This window comes from Oncorhynchus tshawytscha, linkage group LG21 (genome assembly GCF_018296145.1).
Source record: "Oncorhynchus tshawytscha isolate Ot180627B linkage group LG21, Otsh_v2.0, whole genome shotgun sequence".
NCBI lineage: Eukaryota > Metazoa > Chordata > Actinopteri > Salmoniformes > Salmonidae > Oncorhynchus > Oncorhynchus tshawytscha.
The window spans coordinates 26199554-26211229 of NC_056449.1; positions in this window are offsets into that span (position 1 = coordinate 26199554).

Genomic DNA, 11676 nt, shown 5'->3' on the forward strand with positions numbered 1-11676 from the left:
GCATCTTTACATGAGTATTTCCATACTTGACATATTGCCATAAATCAGTTTAATATCAAATTATTAGTGTGCATGTAAACATACTCACTGTCTCTCTCTCTCTCTCTCTCTCTCTCTCTTTCATGCCTCTGCCCTTCCTCTCTGTCTGTTTCTTTGTCTCTCCGTCTCGGTTTCTCTTCTGCATTTCTCTCCTACAACCCCCCTCTTCTTTTATTCTCTCCCTCCATCTCTCACTCAATCCCTCGGCAAGCGTGAACAGGTGGCCACAGGGACCCTGGTACTTGAAATTGATTCTTTCATGTTGCTGCATTAAATTGAAACCAATCCCCTATGCCTAAACTCACACGTTCTCCCCCCCTCCCACATCTACATTTGGAGTATGGCAAGCGCACAGAGCCCAGAGTGCTGGCAGGGGAGGACGGGTGATACCGTACACTGCAACAGAGGGGACATCTTTTGAGGATTTGTATAAATCCGGAACTGTGTCTCCCAGCTAAAACACAAGAGGGCGGTTGGACCAGAACAGGCAAGCACGACAATGAGCTTTCTTTCATGCCATTGTACTCAAATGTGCTATAGCCTTGCACTCATCACAATTCTGTCTCCACAGCAGGGGGAAATTGCACAGCCTGACATTAAATATATTAATTTCACAATGAGCAAAAATGACAATCTTTCCGTCGGATTTGATGGCTGCATAGCAGTGTCACGCTAGCCTTTTTGCTGTGTCACCATGGCAATGCAAGCACTGCTGCCCTATCGAGCGAAGCGCAGTGGGGCATCGCTAGCAGCGTAAAGGTCTGAAGTGATTTCTACGTGTTTACGGCATGATTAATAGGCCTCTAACAGTTTCTCACTTGGTGGTGTAGTCTGGGAAAGAGAGGGCATGAGGACACATTACCCATGAGGCCCTGGGAGAAGGTCCCATAATTTGAATGTAACATCCAGAAAGGATGTCACCTCTCTGCACGGCAGCCCAGCTCACAACAACAATAAAGGTGTCCAATAAAATCAGGTTGTGGTCGGTACAGAATCAACGGGTTGTTGACACACTGAGGCTTTCACAACAAATACCAGCCAATGAGAGTCTGGTTTATAGACCCTGGGAAGTCACAAAGGATGACCCTACTGGAATGATTTTAGTGACAGGATGCCACTCTGTTCAGGGACTATTCAGATGCCCCCTTACTTGAGCAAAGACAATGTGGCACAACAATTGGACAAAACCTGGAAGGATGTGTTAGGTAGAACATACAAGTTTCTGTTTTTGGGATCAAAGACGACAGTTGCAATCATTGCGAAAGCAGTGTTTGTCTATATTTTCTAAATAAAACTCTTATTTGGTCATTGGTTTATGACATTGAGGTTTGACTTGAGGCAATGCATTTTATGTTCTGTTTTTAGTCATACTACATGTATTTTTGGTTCTGTTATTTGTTGTAGACCTATACCTACCTATTAAGTGGCACTTTTGTATCCCTCTTCTTGTTTCTTTCCGTTTCGGTTCTTTCTATAGTGTAAAGCGCATTAGTTTGCATAGAAAATGTGCTATATAAATACAGATTGATATTATTTGATTCGAAAAAGCTTCCCTGCTCTTGGATTAATTATGATCTTTGTATATTTACAGGATTAAGTTGTGTGGCATGTGGCATACAGTTTTTATGTTTTCATCATGATATGCATTTAATAAAATATAACACATCCACTCCAGAATGAAATATGAAGACACAGTCAGCTAAGTCCAACCAGTGTGTTTTAAGAGCACAGTAAACAGGCTTAGGGCCCACCACCTAGGCAGCTCTCACTCGATGCTGGCTGTGAATACACATCACATGTTTGTTATTCCTTGGCCCACCTCCCTGGCTAATGCAGTTCTGCATTGGTGACTCCACACCCCCACTCGGGAGAAGGGCTTTCTCCTATCTATGCATTAAGTTGACTGAGAGTGAGATGAGGCGATGGTGATAGTCTGCTCCTCGTGATAACTGCACGCCGCCACATCTGCCTTAATGAAACTCCCCAGATTTCCATCAATCTTTTCCTCTGTTTTCCTTTCTCGCTCTCTCTCCATCTCTCCCTTTCAATCCCCCCCACCTGCTCTCTCCTGCTGCCCGCCCCCTTCTCGCTCTCTCACTTTCCCTTCCACCCATCTACCTTCTATTCTCTCTCTTTTCCTTTCTCTCCTCCTCTTTTTCAATCTTCCTTCCTTCCTTCTTTCCTTCCTCCCTCCCTCTCTCCCTCCCGGCCTGCCAGTCTTTCTCTTACTGTGCCCTACGACCCCGACACACTTCCACCGCCCCTCCTCATCCTCCCCTTCCTCTCCCTGGATTCTTAGCATAATATCAGGGCTAATAGCTTATTGTCTGTGTGCTCCAGTGCTGATCAGACCCTTTCCTTTCTCTGGTGAAATAGGGCTATGTAACCTGAAGCGTTCCCCTGCGTGAGGATGCTCGGGGAAAAAAAAGAGTCAGCTTGTGCAGCACAAAATGAAAGGGAGGACTGATCTCCGAAAAGAAAGAAATAAGCTGATTCTTAGGGAAAAGAAAGACAAAAGATGTTCTGCATGACAGGGGGAGAGAGAGAGTGAGATCAGAGGTCCAGCATTAATTTATGATGAACTTACAGAAGGTTTCCATGGTAAAGCTGTTCTTGTACATTTTTTGCCTGTAATCACTGACTAGCCTATATTCATCCTAACTATCTCAAAATGTATTACAACAAATCATAGGCGGAGTTGACACAATTTTCAGAACAGGTTAAGTATTATTTTTGGGGTTGGGGCACCCTGGAGGTTCGGGGGGCCGCCTGATAGCATTAGAAGACGTCAGAAGCAAAATGTATAGAATTGCAGGAAATTCGCATTCATGGTCAGGTTTGGCTACGAGAAACGGTCCAACTCCAATTTTCAAACGGAAATGGAGTGTGCCTTTGGTGGTTCATCGATGTGTCATTCTGGTCATCTGCTCCTCAACCGACATAGCTACTGTAGTTCATTAGCTAAGCTAGCCACTTTAGCTAGCCACTAACTCGTCCAGTATTTGTTGATGTGATGTAGCTAGTTCATTAGCTAAGCTAGCCACTTTAGCTAGCCAGTAACTCCTCCAGTATGTGTTGATGTGAAGTGGCTAGTTTGTTAGCTAAGCTAGCCACTTTAGCAAGCCCGTAACTCCTCCAGTATGTGTTGATGTCATTTCACAGGATATGTTTTTGGATGAAAGCTGTGGAGATCGGTAAGAAAGTCAAATATCTTATTCATCAGTTTGTGTTTTTTTTGTTATGCATTAAAAGACCTGATATGATGGTGCTGATGATGGTTATATAGTTTAAAGCCGTTGTTTTAGTATTTTTTTGCCCAGAGTCGACCTTTAATGTAACTGTCCAGTGCTTGCTGATTTCTATGACATTTGAACTATAATTACTTACACTATGAGTGAAATAGTTTTCCTTCCAAATATTTTTTATTAAGTATTTTAAAAAGCTGATTTTCAACTGAATTGTCCCACTGGTATGAATGATTCGGGAGACAGATGCAGGAATGCGTAATAGTTTTTTCTATACCCCACATTACGGCGTGCTGTGTAAGGACACAGGGACAAAAAACAAACAAACAAGTAACAAAAACACAGGGTTGAAACCCAAACAAAAGAGCGAGGAGTACCTTGAATAAATACACACACGCACAATGATTAACACACGGGACGAGACCCGTAATCATGTCAGCAATCCACAAGGGCACGAAAGCCCAAAACACACAGCACAGGTACTCACACGTACCAATGGACATTGTAACAATAATCGACAGCACCATGGTGAACAAAGGGCACATATATACAAATACAAGCAGTGTGAATAGGGGCCAGGTGTGTGCAATGAAAGTTCCAGAGGGATCCCTGACAAGAATTGTGTGGGCATATACCGGTCATAAAATAATGTATGCTTTTTCTCCAATTTATGCTTTGGCCACAAATAAAAGAATGAGTCTGTGGTAGCAGAATCCGAATCCTTTAGGTAACATTGATAAATAGTTTGTTTGTTATTTGCATGAATTTATCACTTTATCATCTGCATACATTGGAACTTCAGACCCTGTACAGACAGAAGGAGGATCATTAATGGATGTGCTGAACAGTATTGACCTTTGGGGAATGAAAACTTTGTGGATATGAGTGGAAAAAAGTTTGTTTTGATTTTTTGAGACAGCGCTAACTTTTGAAAGATTTTAGATTTGTTAAAAACCAGGATAGTTTTTACTAAATTTATATCAACAGGTTGAAATTATTAGATTGCTGATTAAATTGGTTTGTTTATTTGTTTACTGTTTATTGTTGATTTTATGTGTTCATTTTACTTAACCATACAGTACATATACATTGATGTTGATTAAAACTTATGATTAATGATTTGAGGTACAGTGGAATTATCATTAGGTTTGGTTTATAGTTCACTTTTGAGTTTCTGAATTGATGTAGTGTAATGAATACTAACAAAGTGTTTTGTGTTTTTCTGGGAAAATGGGTGTTTCATTGTCTCTCTTTGAAATGTTTCCTGGGACTATAATCTTGGGGAGAGTGAGTGAGATTGAGGCCATAAACGACCAAATTGAAAAGGGCCTGGAAGTTTTTGTTTTTACCTTAAGGTTTGCAAATACACACACATAAAACATTTGTTATGACTATTTGTTGGTGTTTTTAAAATACTATGTTTAATTTGTTTTTTATTTCCTTTGGGTTTGGTGAGTTTTCCATTTGTTTTAGTGCAAAGGTATCTTAAAGGGGCATGTACACACATGGAAGTTTTTATTTTCTGAGTTTTAATTAAACACGTTAATTATTTTGATAAAGGAATGTTCTGGGAACCTGGGATACAACATGTAGGAACTATTTGACTATTGTTTGCAATTTGTCTAATATAGTAAAAAACACTTATTTGAAGGGTTTTGTATGACCTATGACCTTTTGTATGACCTATGATCTCTTGTGGCTTGATCACCCGCATTGGAAAGCCATTTGGATAATGAATTTATGGTCATTTGTAATACTGCTTTCAAGATAATTTGTGTAATTGATAAATCTGTTTGAGTTTATAGCTCTTAGCCATATTTGTAATTTAGACCACTGTGAAGAAGGAGAGGGCATTGCTTTTAACTAAGGGTAAGGCTTTAAGTCTATTTTCCTATGACCATATGGGTTTTTTCATTTCAGTGATTATAATTTGATTAGGTTATTTGGATTCTTTTGTTTTATTTTTTTCCAGTAGTAGTTTTGTTTTTTACATTACTCACATACGGAGAGATATGTGTAAAAAATGGGTGAGGATTCATTTTTTTGTAGGTTGTGAATTGAAGTTTATACACCTTGAGTGATATGTGAAGGAGTGTATTGTATTGTATTGTTGTGTTTGTTTTGTTATATTCCCGAGGGGTATAGGTCTAATTTCTTGATCCTTGGCTCTACAATGGAGTTGACAGTGAGATGGGGAGTATAAACCAATTTGAAAGAATAGTTTCAATAGAATGTGTTGTTATTCTCTTTGAAATATGTTAAGATATGTGTATTAAGAATAATTGGTAAAAGTAATAATTTATCATGTAGTAAATGAACTGAACTAAACTGTTGTTCTGATCTGTTCTTTCGAGGTTCTCATGAAAAGTGACATCAGACTGTATTTTAATGCATGGAAGAGATAATTGGACCGAATAGTGTGTGTACCTCAAAACCCCATCTAACTGGCTGAAGAAGTGACAAAGGCGTTGAAGAAGGCCCTTCTGAACCACTTCTACCGAGAGAAAGGAACCAAGCCAGAAATCGGTGTACAGTATCAGATATAAGCTTTCAACTGCTTTTCTTTCATGCTTCTCTCAGGAGTGTGAGAGGACAGTCCACATGGAGTGATCATGTTCTAACCTTTTCTTGTGATACTGGTATATTGGTTGACGAATGGACAAGACATAATGAGTTGTAAAGATGCGACATTGACATTGGAACATTATCATGGGCCATCCACTTTGAACTGTAAAGCTATCTGAAGAAGAACGAAAAGGATGCCAGAAGAATCAGTGCCTGAGAGGGGGGGGGGTTGGTCAACTGTGCCAATACATTTTTTTATACTTTTGTGGTATCAGGTTGATTGTAGAGGTCTACACCATGTAAAATTATAGTAATTTAGATTAAGAATGCATTGAGATACTGATCTGTATTATAATCATGATTAAAAAAGTTCATGGTAGAATTATGGGATAATTATACTGAATTAATGTAAAATCTGCTAATATTGATGTGTGTTAAATTGAGGTTTTTACTTTGAGTGATAAGACCAATTTGAATCACTGAGGTATGTCATTCTAAATTTTGGTTGGATAAATAGTTGGGTTGTTAATTATGATTTGGAATATGAATGATTTCCCTGACCTATTCTCTATTCCTGACTTCATCTCTGAGCATGAGGACTTAGAGGGATGTCTGTCCTATATGTTGTGATGAGGTCTGTGTTGAGATACTAGTTCTCATGTAATTTAGGGAGCATTTCTATGTTATGTTATTATTTTCCTCAAATGGTTATTCTGTGTTCTTAAACATGTGCAAGTTTGTCTTGTAGAATAAAGGTTGTAAACTTAGTTTCAGGAGGGAGAAAGCTTACATAAGCTAAGGCATTTGACATTGAGGGTATTTTATGTTTTATTTTATTTTAAATATTGAGTATGTAATTAATGTTCTGATTCTCCAGAAGGAACAATGTCCCTGAGAGGGGAATGTGGTAGCAGAATCCGAATCCTTTAGGTAACATTGATAAATAAGATGTTTTATCAATTTTCATAAGTATGCTTATGTGGGAAAATTTCTTGGGCCCCAGAGAGGGGAGAGGTCAGGCTTGTCTTCATATGTAAACATATCTGTTAAACCATGTGAAGGGATGATTGAGGGGGAACCAATTATCTCTTGGCTCCACAATGTCTGTGTGCCAGTCACTCCCTACTTTTCCCATTGTATGTTCCCTCTGAGGTTGCCCTTATCTTGACCTAGAGGCTCACTCTTCTCTCTGTAAGGTTGTCCAGGAGGGGTTGTATTTTTTATGGGAGTATCTAGAAACTGACAATTGATATATGCCATTGGATGAGGTAATATTTTGGTTCTAAGTGGTACCAAGAACGATATAGGAACATAGTTTAGGAGACCAAACTGAACAATAATTTATAGCCAATGCTGTCTGGCTATGTGTGTCTTTGCTATAAAGGATATCAGTTGCCATTATGTAAGCACTCAGAGAATTCATTTATGGACACTGAACTGAGAGTCAGAGGGCTATGGTGAAGCTCATATAATTAAAGATGAACTTTATGATAACTCTGACATGTGTGTGGTTTGCTCTCTCATGATTTGGTAATACAGGAAATTTCCATGACAAGTCCAAATCAAATCAAATCAAATCAAATTTTATTGGTCCTATACACATATTTGCAGATGTTATGACTGATGCAGCGAAATGCTTATGTTCCTAGCTCCAACAGTGCAGTAATACCTAACAATACAAAACAATACACGCAAATCCCCAAACTAAAAATAAAGAAATATAGAAATATCCAAACAAGCAATATCAGAGTCTGGAAAATACAGTACAAAACATTAGGATTACCTGCTCTTTCCATGACATAGACTGAATAGGTAAATCCAGGTGAAAGCTATGATCCCTTATTGATGTCATATGTTCAATCCTCTTCAATCAGTGTAGATGAAGGGGAGGAGATGGGTTAAATATGGATTTTTAAGCTTTGAGACAATTTAGACATGGATTGTGAATGTGTGCCATTCAGGGGGTGAATGGGCAAGACCGGTTCTACCTTTGACCCGGATCCTGCCGGAACAAGATCCGGCACCTCTCAGTTTTGGACTGTTTAGTTCCAAACGCCATTTGCCAGGATCCTGTACCTCCCATGACATGAAAAAGGATTTCCAATGTATGCAATGTAACAAGTGTAATGAAAGCAGTCAGAGTTAATTATAGTTGCAACCTCTGTAATTCTCCTGCCCCCTAAGAAACATCATATGAAACCGTGCCTGATATTCTAACAATTGATTAGTGTTGAACCAGCCACGGTATATGGTTTGCACAACATTATAGCTTATATAAACCAACCTGTGGCTGTTGCTGTGGTGAGAGAGAGAAGTGTGGCTGTATCTCTCTCAGAACTAGAATGAGATTCACTTTCTATGATCTCTCCCCCTCTCTCTGCTCTGATAGACATGAGCCTGCAACTCTCATCTCTCCAGTGTTGTACTTCATAATTTAGTTCCTTATAGAATCATAGTTGCGCAGAGGAGAATGGAGGTGCTGCAGCACACCTTATGAATTGAAATACATTTTCCAAAGCTGTAGAATTACTGCTGTCTGTTCAGAAATAAATTGAATAATTGAGAATACTGCACCAGGAGTAGGCCTATAATTTAGCCAAAGAGGATCAAAAGCTTAAAAAAAGACCAAATATGTTATCAACTACCAAATATGGCTATTGAGCAAAGAACATTGCTTGTTTTCTATTGTGAGATTGACTGTACATTTGTTTATTCCATGTGTAACTGTGTTGTTGTTTGTGTCGCACTGCCTTGCTTTATCTAGGCCAGGTTGCAGTTGTAAATGAGAACATGTTCTCAACTGGGCTACCTAGTTAAATAAAGGTGAAATAATAAAAAATAAAAAAAAAACATTGCTTTAGAAAGTGAAACATGAGAGAGAGAGAGAGCATCAGCCATCGCCAGTGAGTGAGCTGCACATCATTGGATGAGTCAAGGAAACTGGAAAGCTTTTTTAAGACTATAATTTCCACTTTATATTTTACAATATGTGTGCCTCCACACACCTAGGCCTAGGCTTTTGATGGATTCAAGACAAGGTCATTTTTATTGAGCTCAGATTCTCTGTTTGTCAGTGACAAAGTAGCCTGTAATTTCGATCATTTGTGAGGTATTAAAATAGATTCTGCTAAAGTCTTCTGAAAACCCCCCCTCTCGGCTCAATGTTCCTCCCAACTTACAAATGAAGCACTGGGCAAGAGGAAATAGTGCTTTTGAATGGGCTATGGTAGTAGCTGCCAGTCACACGTTTGAATGTGGCAAGATCTGTAACGATGCTGGGTTTTTCACGCTCAATGTTTCTCGTGTGTATCAAGAATGGTCCACCACCCAAAGGATAGCCAGCCAACTTGACATGGGCCAGCATCCCAGTGGAAATGACATGGGCCAGCATCCCAGTGGAAAGCTTTCGACACCTTGTAGAGTTCATACCCTGACAAATAGAGGCAGTTCTGAGGGCAAAAGAGGATGCAACTAATTATTAGGAAGGTGTTCCTAGTGGTTTGTACACTCAGTGTAAATATTTATGTAGGCATTAAGGACAGTATATGAATAAAAACGGTGTGTACAGCAGTAGTTATATTGGATGATAATATAGTAGTCACTGTATATTGGATGAGACTCAACTGGTTATTTTCATAGGTTAGATCAGCTTTAATATTTCAAATAGATTGTAGCTTCCATCAATGTAATTGTCTGCATCATTTCCAATCCCCCATACACATTTTTGTAAATATATACTGAACGTATGTACATACTGTACAGGCATACCAACAAAAACTCAGCAAAAAAAGAAACGTCCCTTTTTTAGGACCCTGTCTTTCAATTTTGTTTTGTAAAAATCCAAATAACTAAACAGATCTTCATTATAAAGAGTTTAAACACTGTTTCCCATGCTTGTTCAATGAACCATAAGCAATTAATGAACAAGCACCTGTGGAACGGTCGGTAAGACACTAACAGCTTACAGACGGTAGGCAGTTCAGGTCAGTTATGAAAACGTAGGACACTAAAGAGGCCTTTCTACTGACTCTGGAAAAAACAAAAGAAAGATACCTAGGGTCCCTGCTCACCCGCGTGAAAGTGCCTTTGGCATGCTGCAAGGAGGCATGAGGACTGCAGATGTCAGGGCAATAAATTGCAGTGTCCATACTGTGAGACACCTAAGACAGTACTACAATGAGACACAACTGAGAGCTGATCATCCTCGCAGTGGCAGACCACGTGTAACAACACCTACACAGGATTGGTACATTCGAACATAAAACCTGCGGGACAGGTACAGGATGGCAACAACAACTGCCCGAGTTACACCAGGAACGCACAATCCCTCCATCAGTGGTCAGACTGTCCACAATAGGCTGAGAGAGGCTGGACTGAGGGCTGATGTCCTCACCAGACATCACCGGCAACAACGTCACCTATGGGCACAAACCCACCGTCGCTGGATCAGACAGGACTGGCAAAAAAATGCTCTTCACTGATGAGTCACGGTATTGTCTCACCAGGGGTGATGGTCGGATAATCTGCACCTCATATTGCAGCCCAATAAATGCTTCACAAAGTTCAAATAACAGACACATCTCAATATCAACTGTTCAGAGGAAACTGCGTGAATCAGGCATTCATGGTCAAATTGCTGCAAAGAAACCACTACTAAAGGGGTCGGGGTGCTTTGCTGGTGACACTGTCGATGATGCCATCAATCCCCTGAAACATATCCAGAACGCTGCAGCCTGCCTGGTTTTCAACCTTCCGAAGTTCTCCCATTTCACCCAGCTCCTCTGCACACTCCACTGGCTTCAAGTCGAAGCTCTCATCAATTATAAGACCATGGTGCCCCTCCCTGCATTCAGGCTATGCTCAAACCCTACACCCCAAACCGAGGACTCCGTTCTGCCACCTCTGGTTTCTTGTCCCTCCCACCCCTAAGGGAGGCCAGCTCCCGCTTAGCCCAGGCCTCTTCTCTGACTTGGCCCCCCAATGGTGGAAAAAGCTTCTCCCTGAAGCTATGAAAGCATAGTCCCTGCCCATCTTCCGAAAGCACCTGAAACCTTACCACTGCTAAGAGTATCTAAAATACCCCCATAAAAACCAAACCTGATCCAAAACATGCACTTGACTCCCCCCACCCTCAGCTCTGACTTTGCTGATAGCTACTTTGATGAAAAGTGTACATACTATGCCTGTAATATGTGGTTGTCCAACCTGGCCATTTTAAGATGAACACACTAACTGTAAGTCACTCTGGATAAGAGCGTCTGCTAAATGACTAAACTGTAAATGCACATTCCCTTGAAGAATGGAAACAAATTCTGATTTCATACCACAAAATCAACCAAAATAGCACTGAAAATATCTCCATATTGAAAATACTGTGAGAAAGTTGTTCAGAGATTAGATTATATAAAAATGTGAAAATGTAAGGTACAATATCCCTCCAGATACCGCTCCGCTTAGCCTTCCATATAGCCCACCAGATATCTCTCATATACCCCTCGAAATACCACTTAAATAACCCTCCATATATCCCTTCACAAAGCACTCCAGATAGTCCTCCATATAGCCCTCCATATACCCCATCGTATACCCCTCCGTATAGCTCTCTGTATACCCCTCCATATAGCTCTCTGTATACCCCTCCATATAGCTCTCTGTATACCCCTGCATATAGCTCTCTGTATACCCCTCCGTATAGTTCTCTTTATACCCCTCCATATAGCTCTCTGTATACCCCTCCGTATAGTTCTCTGTATACCCCTCCATATAGCTCTCTGTATACCCCTCCGTATAGCTCTCTGTATACCCCTCAGTATAGCTCTCTGTATAC